This window comes from Triticum urartu, chromosome 5A, assembly GCF_056163025.1.
Source record: "Triticum urartu cultivar PI428250 chromosome 5A, HENAU_Tu73, whole genome shotgun sequence".
Taxonomy (NCBI): Eukaryota; Viridiplantae; Streptophyta; class Magnoliopsida; order Poales; family Poaceae; genus Triticum; species Triticum urartu.
The window spans coordinates 56,457,426-56,474,317 of NC_141877.1; positions in this window are offsets into that span (position 1 = coordinate 56,457,426).

Here is a 16,892-nt window from a genome sequence, read left to right on the forward strand (position 1 = left end):
AAACACCGTACTGTTAAAGGGGGTCGAGGAAATACTAAGGAAAAATTTCCATGTGATGCTCAACTCAAAATCCTACATCTACCAATCCCTTCGAGTGAAGCCATTGGAAATCTCATACAGTTCAGTCAATTTCTTCAGTGACAGAGACGGAGTTCTTCTGGTCTCTGAGGAATTTGTCCTGACTAAGGAGTTAGGAATTCACCAGTGCGGATTGCCTACACAGTGAGGAACATGATAGCCCTGAGGATTTTGCTACTCAAAATTCCGACCATTGCTGTGCTATGCGCCATCTGTCCCAAAATATCTATCCACCTAACGGTCATATCATTGAAGGGCATTTATGTCTTATCATGTCGGGCTGCTCCCTAGGCTATAAATAGCCGCCCCCTACAACCACTAGCTGGTTGGCTGCTCCAAGTGAAACTGACACTTGTCATTTGAGAGCAACCCATCCTCTGAGGACTTTGAGCGAAAATTATCAAGTGAGGAAAAACCCAAAACCCAAACACCTACAAACCCCAAGTGATTGAGCATCACTGAAGAGATTGATCCTGCGTGGATTCGACGCTTGTTACCTTTGAAGACTGTGCTTCTTCCAGACGGTTAGGCGTCATGGTCTAGAGCATCCAAGAGGAATTGTGGATCGCCGAGTGACCAAGTTTGTGAAGGTTTGGAAGTCACCTGAAGACTTACCACGAGTGATTGGACGAGGTCTGTGTGACCTTAGTTCAAGGATAATACGGTGAGGACTGGGTGTCTTGGACTAAGTGTCCTTGACTGGGTGTCCGGGACTGTGTGTCCTCGAGTTTAAATACTCAGCCGCTCCAACCATACGTATAACTGAGACAGCAGTTGGAACTGGTCTACCAAATCATTGTCTTCACCAAGCTTACTGGTTCTATTCCCTCAACTCTTTCATTTCCTCATAACTGTGTTGTGTGTTTGTTCATATATGTGTTTGAAGACTTTGACTGAAGACTTTCTCAATTTCCTCAGTTCAATTTCTTCAGTCTGTTTGTCTTCATCCCGAGTTATCATGTGCTTACGCTTCCTGTACTCTGTGCCTGTCTTCATTTCATCATGATGACTATGCTTGTATTCTGTTATGTATACTTTTGAGTACTTATTCCGCTGCTAGTAGTTCTTCGCTAAGGAATTTCCTCACCGGCAAATTCCTCAGTGAAGAATTTCATAAAAATCGCCTATTCACCCCCCTCTAGTCGATATAACGCACTTTCAATTGGTATCAGAGCAAGGTACTCCCTTGTTCTGTGTGATTTTGGTTTAACCACCTGGAGTTTTAGTTATGTCGACCGCAGGTATGATCAAGGTCTCTGCTGGGTGTCCTACCTTCGATGGGACAGACTACCCCTACTGGAAGAATAAGATGCGAATGCATCTTGAAGCAATTGATAACGATCTCTCGTATGTTGTGGAAAATGGTGTTCCCTCAGTCACACCTTCTCTGAATGCTGCTGATGTGAAGAGATTCAAGCAACTCGACTCTCAAGCGAAGAATATCATATGTGGCCATCTGAGCAAAGGACAGTACGGCAGAGTGAGTGCTTTGGAGACAGCAAAGCTTATCTGGGATAGGTTGTCCAAAGTGAATGAAGGAGTCTCAACTCAGCGTGACTCTCGAGTTGATGTTCTTCGCAATCTCTTCAACCGCTTCAAAAGACTCGACAATGAAAATGTTCAACAAACCTTCGATCGCCTCACTGGCATCTCAAATGAGCTTCAAGCACTTGGTGCCACTGACATCACCGACCATGAGGTGGTGAAGAAATTGCTGAGATCGCTTGATTCCTCATTTGACACTCTAGCATTGATGATACAAGAACGTGCTGATTACAAGTCACTTGATCCCGCTGATATTCTTGAGAGGCTAAATACTCATGAGTTCCAACTTGCTGAAAAGAGAGATCTCTATGGTTCAAGCTATGGCAGAACATGTGCACTGAAGGCCAAGGCAGTATCTGAGTCCGAAGATGAAGACTCCGGTAGCAGCCTTGGTGATCCTGAAGAACTGAGCCATGATCTGGCTCTGCTCGTGAAGAAGTTTCAAAAGTTCTCAAGACGTGGTCGCCTTGGAAGATCCTCAAGGAGCAATGATTCCTCACCCAGTGACTACAAGAAGAGGTTCTGTCACAAGTGCAAGAAACTTGGACATTTCATTCAAGATTGTCCTCAGTGGGAAAAGGAATCAAAGAAGAAGAAATACAAGGATTACCGTTCTGATGATGCGAAGAAAAAGAAGAAATCCACAAAATCTTCATCATCAAAATCCTCAAAGTCTTCATATCACAAGAAGAGCAGCTCCAAGAAGGCTAGGGCATTCATTGGCAAGGAAATGGACTCTGAGGCTGAATCTAAAGAAAATGAGGAAGAAGGGACATCTAAGGAGTCCGAATCCGGAGTGGCGAGCCTAGCTCTTGCTACTGCATTCTTCAGCAAGTCTATCTTCAACACTGAAGAAAATGACCTCACCAACAAGGCTGATGAAAGCGATGATGACTACGCTCCCACCTATTGCTTCATGGCAAAGGGTGCCAAGGTACTCAAATATACCTCCTCTGAATCAAGTGAGAATGAATCTGATGAAAACCTTAAGCCCGGCTATTCTAAACTTGCTAAGATTGCTATAAAACAACAAAGGGCTTTAGAAGAGGTTCAAAACATGCTAAATAAAAGTGATGATATGTTGGGTGAAGAAATGGATCGCACTGAAACTTTGACTGAAAATCTTTAGAGACTTCAGTCCAAGCTTGACAAACTTCAAAGTCATCATAACACTCTCTTATCGGATCATGAGAAGCTTTCTTATGAATTTCTTCAAAGAAAGCAAGACCTTGAGAAGCTAAGAGTGAGTTATGAAGATCTTCAGAAGGAGCACGATTCATTACTTGCTCAACAAATCAGCGCTTCTCAGGAAGAATTTGTTCCTCCATGCTTGAAGTGCATTGAACGTGAATCTGCTAATTCTTCACCTGAATGTTCAAATGCTGCTAATGTTTCAAATTCTTCACATGCCTCTACTATCACTAATTCCTCATCTGAGGACATTGCTAGTATCACTGACGATGCAGGGCTGAAGGAATTATACACGACAGGCATGTACAAAAGCCTCAAAGGGCATCAGGCTCTTTGTGATGTGCTTAAAAAGCAGATCCTCAACAGGAACCCTAGGAAAGAGGGTATCACCTTTGAGAGGAAACTCAATGTTGATGGTACATATTGGAAGCCTGAGCAGTACCCAAAAACTACATGGGTTGCTGCAAAGGGACCTCCAGTTGATCCATCTAACTTATCTGGATTTGCATGTGAATCTCCTCATTCTGATGATGAGTCAATTAACTCCAACTATAAGCTATTCAAAAATCAGAATGGTGAAGTAATTGGTAGATATGTTGGCACTAACTGCAGGAACGGCTCCCCTATGAAGAAAATATGGGTTCCCAAAAGATGCCTTGAAAATCTTCAGGTGAATGTCATCATGACGCCACCTGTGAAGAATAGGAACCCCAGATCAAATTCTTCATATGGACCAAATTCCTCATATGGATCAAAGTCCTCATATGAACATCATCGTGCTAACCCGTCTGTTTCGCATGGAAGATCTAAGGATTATGGATATGTGCATTATTCTTCAAATCATTATGTCCATAAGTCCTCGAAGAATTTCTCTGCATACTCTTATGCTTACTCTAACCCCTCTTATGTGAAACGAAATGGACTGGCCTCTATGCCATCCTTCTCGTATGGAGCTCGCAGAATGATGAACTCTTTGCCACCCCTTCAGATATGGGTGGTGAAGAAAAAGAACTAATCTCTTCTGCAGGGTCAGGTCTCCAGACGCACGTAATCGTCTGAAGAATTTGCTGGAGACCTGAGCATGCCTGATAGGATGCAGGCTAATCAGGAAGAAATGAACTTTCATTTCTCACATCCTCATATTGCTTTATCAGTTCTTTTACTTGATGAAATTGATCTGATGAATTGATTTCATATTCTTCACTGATGAAGTATATGAGTTTGTAAGCTGCACTAATTCATCTGCAGGATGATCAACCCAAAGCCACTGAGTGGGTCCTCGATAGTGGATGTACAAACCACATGACTGGTGAAAAGAATCTATTGATGGATGCTCCATTATCTCCGTCACATCTGAAGCATATCATCTTTGCTGACAAAGACAAAAGTCAGGTATTGGGTCTAGGTAAGGTTGCGATCACAAAGGATCAACACATGGACAAAGTCATGCTTGTTGAGTCCTTAGGATACAACCTTATGTCTGTCTCAATGCTTTGTGATCTTGATATGGTTGTTGTCTTTGGCAAGTACCGTTGTGTTGTGGTTATGGAAGCTGACAATTCCAAAGTCTTCGAAGGCTTTAGGAGAGGAGACCTGTATATTGTTTATTTCTCTACAGGACCACAACCAGCCGTGTGCTTACTTGCAAAAGCTTCAGAAGGCTGGCTCTGGCATCGACGACTTGGTCATGCAGGCATGAGGAATTTGCACAAGCTTGTTAAGAAGAAGCATGTCATTGGCATTGAGAATGTAAAATTCCTCAAGGATCACCTATGCGGAGCCTGTGAAGCTGGGAAGATGACGAAGGACAAGCATCCAGCGAAGACTATCATGACCACCACTCGCCCATTTGAATTGCTTCACATGGATCTCTTTGGTCCTAATCATTATTCTGCTATTTCAAATGAAGCATCTCAATATGGCTTTGTTATTGTTCATGATTACTCTCATTACACATGGGTACACCTTGTTACTTACAAACATGAAGTGCAGGAAGTATTCAAACGATTTTCCTCGAGGGATTCAACCAACTTTGGTGTGAAGATCAAGCACATCAGAAGTGACAATGGCACCAAGTTCAAGAATTCTTGTCTCGATGACTATCTTGATGAACTTGGTATTACTCATGAGTTATTTTCTCCTTATACTCCTCAGCAGAACGGCGTCGTGGAGCGCAAGAACATGACTCTTGCTGAGATGGCTCGCACTATGCTTGATGAATACAAAACGCCTCGTCGGTTCTGGACTGAGGCAATTGATACTGCGTGCCACATCATCAACAGACACCTGAGGAAACTATCAAGTTCAAGGCTACTGAGGATGTCATTCCCACTGAAGAATCTGCTGAAGAATTCATTCCAGAACATGAAGAACGTCGAGCTAATGCACCTGAAGAAAATGCTGAAGAAAACGCTGATCAAATTCTTCAATGGCAACCAGCTCATCCTCGCATTGCAAAAGAAGTGCAAGTTGAAAAGATCATCAATGACATCAAAGCGCCAGGTCCTCTCACACGCTCAAAAGCTTCACATTTGTCTAACTTTTGTGGGCACTATGCTTTTGTCTCTATTATAGAGCCCACTAAGGTAGATGAAGCATTTCTGGAGTCTGAGTGGATTCAGGCCATGCAAGAAGAATTACATCAGTTCGAGCTCAACAATGTCTAGGAACTGGTCAAACGTCCAGATCCTTGCAAGCACAATATCATCGGCACAAAGTGGATCTACCGCAACAAGCAAGATGAAAATGGCCTTGTGGTGAGGAATACGGCACAGCTTGTAGCTCAAGGCTACACACAGGTTGAAGGAATTGATTTCGATGAAACTTCTGCACCTGTTGCTAGACTTGAGGCTATTCGCATATTACTTGCTTATGCTAACCATCATGATATCACTTTATATCAAATGGATGTGAAAAGTGCATTCCTCAATGGTAAGCTTGAGGTAGAAGTATATGTTGCTCAACCCCCAGGTTTTAAAGATCCAAAGAATCCTGACAAAGTCTTTAGACTCAACAAGGCCCTCTATGGCCTCAAGCAGGCCCCACGGGCTTGGTATGATACCTTGAAGGAACTCCTCATGAAGAAAGGCTTCAAACTTGGTTCACTCGACCCTACTCTTTTCACTAAATCTTATGATGGTGAATTGTTTGTGTGCCAAATATATGTTGATGATATTATCTTTGGCTGTACTGACCAACGTTATAGTGATGAATTTGCCTATATAATGAGTGAAGAATATCAAATGTCTAGGATGGGAGAGTTGAAATTCTTCTTAGGTCTTCAAATTCGTCAACAACACAATGGCATATTCATATCTCAGGAGAAATACCTCAAGGATGTACTGAGGAAATTCGGCATGCAAGATTGCAAAGGTGTCAAAATTCCTATGCCCACAAATGGCCATCTGTGCACTGATGAAAATGGTATTGACTTCAATCATAAGGTATACCGCTCCATGATAGGTTCCTTATTGTACTTATGTGCATCTAGGCCAGATATAATGCTTAGTGTTTGCATGTGTGCCCGATTTCAAGCTACACCGAAGGAATCACACCATAAGGCTGTGAAGCATATTCTTCGATATCTAGCTCACACACCAACACTTGGATTATGGTACCCCAAGGGCTCGGCTTTTGATCTTGTTGGATATTCTGATTCTGACTATGCTGGTGATCATGTGGATCGCAAGTCAACATCTGGTACATGTCATTTCCTCGGACGATCTTTGGTCTGTTGGTCCTCGAAGAAACAGAACTGCGTATCACTATCTACTGCTGAAGCTGAGTACATTGCCGCTGGTTCTTGCTGTGCCCAATTGCTATGGATGAAGTAAACTCCCAAGGACTACGGCGTCAACATGAAGAATGTGCCTCTCTTCTGGACAATGAGAGTGCCATCAAGATTGCTCACAACCCAGTTCAGCACTCGAAGACAAAGCACATCCAGATTCGTCATCATTTTCTTCGTGATAATGTGTTGAAAGGCGACATTTCTATTGAGCATGTGAAGACTGAAGAACAGCTAGCTGATATCTTCACAAAGCCCTTGGATGAGAAGAGATTTAGCAAGTTGCGGTGTGAGCTAAATATCCTAGAATCTTTGAATGTTCTTTAAAAAGGACACTCATCCTAACACCTATGCAAAATTGATGACTTAGATGTGCAACACATGAAGAAACGTTTTTCTTCAATCAATGAAGAATGACACTCTTAGTGTGAAGAAATTAATGAATAATTTGATTCCCAGAACCCTACGATAATTGTACGCGGTGTCTGAAATCATCATTCTTATACGGTGGGTCACGCCACCACCAAAAGTTGAAATTCCTCAAATTATTCATATTCTTCAACTTTGCATAGTCTTCACTGGTTCCGTCGTTTTTCTTCATTGGATATATATATATATATATGAGTTTATGTCCTCTACAGCATTCACTTATTGCTATTTCTTCAAGTTGGTTTTCTGCTAAGTGAATGTGATCGGACCCTTCCCCTCTATGCTATACTCAACCCAATCTGTTCACAAATTCTTCATGTGCGTTCTATTTGAAACTCGTTCAAAATCTTCACTGTGTCCTTGTCAGCTGAAGAAATTGCAAACGGAACTTTAAAACCTATCTTATCTAAATTTTCGGCTTTGCCGCTCAAACCATTCCGCATCCCACGATACACTTATCCACTCACCCACGATCTAACACGATCTCCACCTCTCACTACGTGGGTGACACATGTCATGCGAATGAGAAGGGTCAGGGGCACGTTCGTCCAATTTCTTCGGGCGAGCAGTTTTTCACCGTGGCTATAAATACCCCTCCTTCCCTTCCTCACTTTTTTTACTCCGCTCGACCTCTCTCTCCAGCTCGAGCTTCTCAAACCCTAGCGCCGCCGCTACTTCATCGCCGCCGGTGAGGAAGAGCTTCACTGCCTCGACCTCATCGCCGACGTACTCGCGCCGACCGCGGAAATCTTCACTCCGCCGCCACCGTAGTCGTCTTCCTCCGCCAAGTTAGGGCGTGGAAGATCTGCACAGACGAACTTCACATCTCCTCGCTCCAGTTCACTGCCTCGACTTCGTCGCCGACGTACTCGCGCCGACCGCGGAAATCTTCACTCCGCCGCCGCCGTAGTCGTCTTCCTCCGCCAAGTTAGGGCGTGGAAGATCTGCACAGACGAACTTCACATCTCCTCACTCCAGTTCGTCGTGTTCTTCGTTTAGGGTAATTAAAAGTTACTTTTATTGCGCTCATTGATTCGAATGATTATCAACAAAATCTTCAAATGTGTTTTTCTTCATATCTTCACACACTGAACACCTCACAAGTCATCTGTTCTTGATTCGTTTCTCTAAGCATCATTTTTCTTCAAGATTCCTCAATTGTGTGGATCTTCGATCTATACAACTCTGGAACCTAAGACAAAGAACGCTTAGTGAAAATCTTCAAGACTCATCTGGTCAAATTCCTCAAACTTGTTCTTTTTGAAAAACCTTCTGAGAACGCATATGACCTCTCCAAATTCCTCGCAATTATACTCTGTTCACAGGTACACATGTCAGCTGCTGAATCACTAGGTTCTCATCAACTTAACTCATTTGCAGCATTCCTCCAAGAAAAGTTGCATACTTCTTCAGAGAATTTGATTGTTCAAATTCCTCAACTGAAGAAAATGGTTGATGGTAAAAGGCCACAGAAGGGAGGAAAGAGGCCAGAGGTAAATACAGCGTTTGAGATCCCTGATGAAATATATGATGGGTATTGCACACCTACTGAGGAAACCAAGAATGAGCGCAAAGTGCGCATTCAGAAGATAGAGAGGAGATGGGCAAGAGAATGGAGGGAGTACAGATATGTCACTCCTAAGTATATGAAGAAATTCGCACTCAATCCTCCATGCCCAAGAGCTCCATTGGCACCTGGCCAAATCGCTGATCCCACCAGCCTCAAGCGCGGTGAGGACTATCCTGATGAATGGGCCAAGCGCCAAGCCAAGTTGGCTTAGCAAGCCAAAGAAGCAGTGAGGAAATTCAATGAAGACTTTGCTGCTGCTGCTGCCTCCGCTGAGGCCTCTGCTGTCAAGCCAAAGAAGGCTATGTCTAAGAAGCCTGCGCGCAGGCCAAGTTCCACAGCAATGCCCTCACGACCAGAATCATCAAAGCCCTCACGGCCAATTCCTCATGCTGCTCCTGTTCCTCCCAAGTCCTCAGCTCCTCCGCCAAAGCCTTCAGCTGTTCCGCCTAAATCCTCAGCACCTGTGCATCTCGCCTCGTGCCAAAGGACTGCCGGCATCTCCATTGCCTCGGGTGTCTCAGCTAGTTCCTCAGCTGCACCAAATTCCTCAGCTGGCCCCTCACCGCTGAAGACAAAGGCCAATGCTGGACGAGGTCCTTGCCCAAGTCCTCAAAAGAAGCAAGTCGCTTTCCAAGTGTCGTCTGATGAAGACGAAGCTGATGATGATGAACTTGCAGAAATCATCAGAGACAGGCAAGTCAGGGTCGCTAGAGCCAAAGGATCAGAAGTGCCACTGCTTTTGGATCCCAAGCTGATCCTCGACTACATTGATGATTGGCACAAGGACCCCAACACTCCCTTTCCTGACTTCAAGCTGACTCCTGGCCAGAGTCACATGCTCACCCACTTCATTCAAGAAGAAAAGTGGAAATTTGAGAAGGCTAGGCAGATCAAGAAAGCGCAGTACAAGAAAGAGCGCTATCTGAAGAAAAACGTTGTCTCTATGACAACTGAAGAACTTGTCACTATTCAGACTGAGATTAAGAAACTCAGTGATGACTTTGAAGCATATCGCGCTGATTGGCTTGGAGCCAAGGTTCATTTTGTGAAACTTGCGGATAACTTCACTTCCAATGTTGCAGCCCCAACGCAACAGGAAATTCCTCAGGCTGAAGCATCTGCTCAGCCTACTAAAGAAAATGCCAGCACCGCTGATGACAATCAGGCTGCTGAAGATAATGTGAGTTCCAGGGCTGATGATTGCAGTCCAGCCACTGAAGAAACTGCTAGGGCACCCACTAGTGGTGTGCCTGAAGAAACTGAAGAACTCAGGGCAACTGCATCAATTGTGCCTGAAGAAAATCAACCAGATTCCTCAGCTGCTCCTGCACCAACTTCAACTCTAATCCTTCCATCTGCATCAGATGTGAAGAAGACCAAGGCTGTAGAGCGTGCTGCAGTGAAGAAAAGGAAAGCATCAGCTACTTCAGATTCTTCAGCTCCGAAGAAAATGAAGCCTATGACAAGTTCGTTTGCAAATCCGATTGATGATGTTCCCATCTCAACCAGGCCATCAAAGGACCTTGTTCCTTTTGATGAAGAATATCTGATCCCTAGCGGATCTGATGAAGAAACTCCTTCTGCTGCTTCGTCTGAACCGTTGGATGAAGAAATTGAAGTGGATGCGATCCCTTCAACACCTATCATCTCCTCGCCTATGCCTCAGTTCACAGCTGAGGAGGCTGGCGTTGAAGAAATGGAAGATGAAAATGTGGACATTGGCTGCTCCACACCCGTAATCAGTGATGAATTCTGGGAAAGTCAGCATCCAAACTCTCCAATGTTCACCCCTCTACAGCAAATTCCTCAGTCCCCCACACAAACTGTTCACATGGGCTCTGAAGAAACTCATCCCATTGCATCTGTCCATGAGGAAATTCCAGCCACTAGCGCTGAAGAAACTGCTGCTGCTGAACAACCAACGACGCAGACTGCCACTGAGGAGGAACCAGAAATTCCTCAGCCTGAAGAACCTGCGATTGAGATTCCTAAGGTCGTGATGCAACTCACTGACACTCCTCTGCCGAAGCCAAATGATCCTTTCTCATGCAAGCAAAAGTTCAAGGCTGATGATTTCTTCGGCGAGCACGTATTCTTCGAAGATTACAACCCATATGACTCTGCTCGCATTAGGAAGAGGCGTTTCTGGACTGCCAGTCAAGCAAATTTCTATTCCTCAGTGTTGTTCAACAAGGAGAAAATCTTCTACCATGAGCATATTCCTCACGTGGATATGGAATCTCTGCCGTGCTTCGCACCAGTCCTCAGTGTTCTTTACGATGCTGGACTGCTCAACTTTTGCTCTAACATCTGCGATTGGAATGAAGAACTGATTCTTCAATTCTATGCAATGCTGCACATCACCGGAGATGCTGAAGATGTGAATTCATGGGTGCTGGACTGGATGTCTGAAAACACTCACCACACTGCACCAGCCTCTGAATTGCTTCGTGCTCTACCACTCAGTCCTCCCCTTGAAGAAGCTCGCTGCATCTACAGTGAACCTGAGCTCACACATCATTACATGCAGGTGCTGATGAAACCTTTGAAGCCAGGTCAAGCACCAAGAACCAAATTCCTTGTGAAGGAATTGCTGTACGTGCCCAGAACTGTCTATCGTATTCTTACGAGGACAATCAGTCCCATCAAAGGCCACGACTCATCTGATGAGGAAATTATTGGCATCATGAAGAATCTGGTATTCAACATCGTTCATGGCATTCCTGTCAATTATCACGATTTCTTCATGAGGACTATGGCCAATGTTGCACTGTCTCCGTTTGAGCTGAAGCCTTATGCACCTTGGATTATGAGATTCCTCAGGACAAGGTCTTCACTCAACTACAAAGCTGATTTCCAGAATCACCTCAGCTACTTACCTCCAATTGAAGTCCTCAAGCAGACATATTCCTCAGTTGATGGAAAGGGCAAGGCACCAGCTGTAATAGATGAAGGCATTCGTCCATTGGATGGTCAGTTTCGCAAAGTTGCATCTTATTCCACCAATGATGACTCTGCCACACATGACTCTGCCAATGCACCTAAGTCCACTCCTCAAGCCACTGCTCCGCGCGTGATGACTGACCGAGAACTTCTGCTTAGTGTTCACCAGAAGGTGGATCGAAATCACAAATGGGTTAAGCGTCAGTTTGGTTCACTTCTTCACAACATGACTGCCACACACAATGCAGTGAAGAAAAACCACTACTACCTCCATCAAGTCTTCGGTCACACCTGGGCAATCCTGTCACATCTGTATGGTGAAGAAGATCTGAAGAACATGGGTCTCAAAGAAGATTTTGACTGGTCTGCACCTCCACCGAAGAAATTCAAGAAGGTCCAGGTTCCTTCTCTGGTGGCCAGCTCATTTTCTTCATCGCGCGACACTGATGAACACGAAGATTTGGACGACACTGCAGCAGGCCCTACATCAACAAACGACCCCAACAATGCTGGCGCTCCTTCATCAACCTAATTATCTTCAGGGGCGTTAGTCCTCATTTTCGATCCTTTTGGTCATTCGATGACAAAGGGGGATAAATATGAGTTACTCTTCAAGCGGGTCTACTATATGGGCGTTTTTTATTTGCTAAGTTACAACTCTCGTTCTTCTGAAACTTTATTGGATCGAGTTGTAATCTTAAACCCGATGGTGCTTTGATACTTTTGATGCACTATTCTGCATGCTTATTCCTCGTTACTATTATTGCACGCATGTTGAATTTCATCAGGCACCATATTTCATCATGCATTTCAAATTCTTCATGTTATATGTTAAATGCGTGTATGAATTACAAGATATAGGGGGAGATCTCCATGATTCAACTCTTCAAGTGTGCATTGCTTCAAAGGAAAATTCCTCACTATGCACATCTTCAGGGGGAGTTCTTCTATATCTTGCAATCAAATTCCTCAATATTAGTAGTTACACTTCATATGTTTATCCCCGTTGAAAACTTAACCTATATTGTCATCAATCACCAAAAAGGGGGAGATTGTAAGTGCATCTAGTGCCCCTTAGTGATTTTGGCGTATTGAAGACTTATAGGTTAAGGGACTAATGCGTTTGTGAGTGTACACAGGTCTATAAGTCTATGAGGAGTTTGATATTTACAGGAAAAGTCGACCCCTAAAAATGAATATCTTTGACTAAAGATTTTGGTATTTCTGAAGACTTTCATGAAGACTTTGAAAGTGAAGAAATTGGTGTGTCCGTGAAGACTTGATATTCATGCGAGGAATATGAAGCTTGAAGACTTTTGTTTTCATAGTTTTGTTTTTCTCTTTCTTGAGTCATAGGAAACACCATACTGTTAAAGGGGGTCGAGGAAATACTAAGGAAAAATTTCCATGTGATGCTCAACTCAAAATCCTACATCTACCAATCCCTTCGAGTGAAGCCATTGGAAATCTCATATAGTTCAGTCAATTTCTTCAGTGACAGAGACGAAGTTCTTCTGGTCTCTGAGGAATTTGTCCTGACAGAGGAGTTAGGAATTCGCCAGTGCGGATTGCCTACACAGTGAGGAACATGATAGCCCTGAGGATTTTGCTACTCAAAATTCCGACCGTTGCTGTGCTATGCGCCAGCTGTCCCAAAATATCTATCCACCTAACGGTCATATCATTGAAGGGCATTTATGTCTTATCATGGCGGGCTGCTCCCTAGGCTATAAATAGCCGCCCCCTACAACCACTAGCTGGTTGGCTGCTCCAAGAGAAACTGACACTTGTCACTTGAGAGCAACCCATCCTCTGAGGACTTTGAGCGAAAATCATCAAGTGAGGAAAAACCCAAAACCCAAACACCTACAAACCCCAAGTGATTGAGCATCACTGAAGAGATTGATCCTGCGTGTATCCGACGCTTGTTACCTTTGAAGACTGTGCTTCTTCCGGACGGTTAGGCGTCATGGTCTAGATCATCCAAGAGGAATTGTGGATCGCCGAGTGACCAAGTTTGTGAAGGTTTGGAAGTCGCCTGAAGACTTACCACGAGTGATTGGACGAGGTCTGTGTGACCTTAGTTCAAGGAGAATACGGTGAGGACTGGGTGTCTTGGACTAAGTGTCCTTGACTGGGTGTCTGGGACTGTGTGTCCTCGAGTTTAAATACTCAGCCGCTCCAACCAGACGTACAACTAAGAGAGCAGTTGGAACTGATCTACCAAATCATTGTCTTCACCAAGCTTACTGGTTCTATTCCCTCAACTCTTTCATTTCCTCATAACTGTGTTGTGTGTTTGTTCATATCTGTGTTTGAAGACTTTGATTGAAGACTTTCTCAATTTCCTCAGTTCAATTTCTTCAGTCTGTTTGTCTTCATCCTGAGTTATCCTGTGCTTACGCTTCCTATACTATGTGCCTGTCTTCATTTCATCATGATGACTATGCTTGTATTCTGTTATGCATACTTTTGAGTACTTATTCCGCTGCTAGTAGTTCTTCGCTAAGGAATTTCCTCACCAGCAAATTCCTTAGTGAAGAATTTCATAAAAATCGCCTATTCACCCCCCTCTAGTCGATATAACGCACTTTCATAGATAGTAACACTACTATCAGCGTTTGTCTTCCTGTTGAAGATCCATTTATTCTCAATGGCTTGCCGATCATTAGGCAAGTCCACCAAAGTCCACACTTTGTTCTCATACATGGATTCTATCTCAGATTTCATGGTCTCAAGCCATCTCTCGAAATCTGGGCCCATCATCGCTTCCTCATAGTTCGTAGGTTCATCATGGTCTAGCAACATGACTTCCAGAACAGGATTACCGTACCACTCTGGTGCGGATCGTACTCTAGTTGACCTACGAGGTTCGTTAGTAACTTGATCTGAAGTTTCATGATCATCATCATTAACTTCCTCACTAATTGGTGTAGGCATCACTGGAACTGATTTCAGTGATGAGCTACTTTCCAATTCGAGAGAAGGTACAATTACATCATCAAGTTCTACTTTCCTCCCACTCACTTCTTTCGAGAGAAACTCCTTCTATAGAAAGGATCCATTCTTAGCAACGAATATCTTGCCTTCGGATTTGTGATAGAAGGGTACCCAACAGTCTCCTTTTGGTATCCTATGAAGACAAATTTCTCCAATTTGGGTTCGAGCTTATCAGGTTTATGCTTTTTCACATAAGCATCGCAGCCCCAAACTTTAAGAAACGACAACTTAGGTTTCTTGCCAAACCATAGTTCATAGGGTGTCATCTCAACGGATTTAGATGGTGCCCTATTTAACATGAATGCATCTGTCTCTAATGCATAACCCCAAAACAATAGTGGTAAATCGGTAAGAGACATCATAGATTGCACCATATCTAATAAAGTACTATTACGACATTCGGACACACCATTACGCTATGGTGTTCCAGGTGGCGTGAGTTGCGAAACGATTCCACATTGTTTCAAATGAAGACCAAACTCATAGCTCAAATATTCGTCTCCGCGATCAGATCGTAGAAACTTTATTTTCTTGTTACGATGATTTTCCACTTCACTACGAAATTCTTTGAACTTTTCAAATGTTTCAAACTTGTGTTTCATTAAGTAGATATACTCATATCTACTCAAATCATCTGTGAAAGTCAAAAAATAACGATACCCGATGCGAGCCTTAATACTCATCGGACCGTATACATCAATATGTATTATTTCCAATAAGTCAGTGGTTCGCTCCATTGTTCCGGAGAACGGAGTCTTAGTCATCTTGCCCATGAGGCATGGTTCACAAGCATCAAATGATTCATAATCAAGTGATTCCAAAAATCCATCCGCATGGAGTTTCTTCATGCGCTTTACACCAATATGACCTAAACGGCAATGCCACAAATATGTTGCACTATCATTATCAACTTTGCATCTTTTGGCATCAATATTATGAATATGTGTATCATTACGATCGAGATTCAATAAACCATTTATATCAAGTGTATGACCATAGAAGGTTTTATTCATGTAAATAGAACACCAATTATTCTTTGACTTAATGAATAACCGTATTGCAGTAAACATGATCCAATCATATTATGCTCAACGCAAACAACAAATAACATTTATTTTAGGTTCAACACTAATCCTGAAGGTAAAGGGAGTGTGCGATGGTGATCTTATCAACCTTTGGAATCACTTCCAACACACATCATCACCTCGCCCTCAACTAGTCTTTGTTCATTTTATAACTCCTGTTTCGAGTTACTAATCATAGCAACTGAACCAGTATCAACTACCCAGGTGCTACTATGAATACTATTAAAGTACACATCAATAACATGTATATCATATATACTTTTGTTCACTTTGCCATCCTTCTTATCTGCCCAGTATTTGGGGCAGTTCCGCTTCTAGTGACCATTTCCTTTGCAGTAGAAGCACTCAATTTCTTCATGGGAGTGACAACTTGTTTGCCATTCTTCTTGAAGTTCCCTTTCTTTCCCATGCCCTTTTACTTGAAACTAGTGGTCTTGTCAACCGTCAACATTTGATGCTTTTCTTGATTTCTACCTTCGTTGATTTCAGTATCACGAAGAGCTCGGGAATCATTTTCTTCATCCCTTGCACATTATAGTTAATCACGAAGTTCCAGTAACTTGGCGATAGTGACTAGAGAACTCTGTCAATCACTATCTTATCTGGAAGATTAACTCCCACTTGATTCGAGCGATTGTAGTACTCAGACATTCTGAGCACATGCTCACTGGTTGAGCTATTATCCTCCATCTTTAGGCAAAAATACTTGTCAGAGGTCTCATACCTCTCGACTCGGGCATGAGTCTGAAATACCAATTTCAACTCTTGGAACATCTCATATGCTCCGTGACGTTCAAAACGTTTTTGAAGTCCCGGTTCTAAGCCGTAAAGCATGGCACACTAAACTATCAGGTAGTCACCATACCAAGCTTGCCGAACGTTCATAATGTCTGCATCTGCTCCTGCAATAGGTCCGTCACTGCTACCTCTTGAGCATGCGTTGGTTTTCCCTTGAAGAGGAAAGGGTGATGCAGCAAAGTAGCGTAAGTATTTCCCTCGGTTTTTGAGAACCAAGGTATCAATCCAGTAGGAGACTACTGATACGTCTCCAACGTATCTATAATTTTTATTGCTCCATGCTATATTATCTACTGTTTTGGACATTATTGGGCTTTATTATACACTTTTATATTATTTTTGGGACTAACCTATTAACCAGAGGCCCAGCCCAGAATTGCTGTTTTTTTGCCTATTTTAGGGTTTCAAAGAAAAGGATTATCAAAAGGAGTCCAAACGGAATGAAACCATCGGGAACGTGATTTTT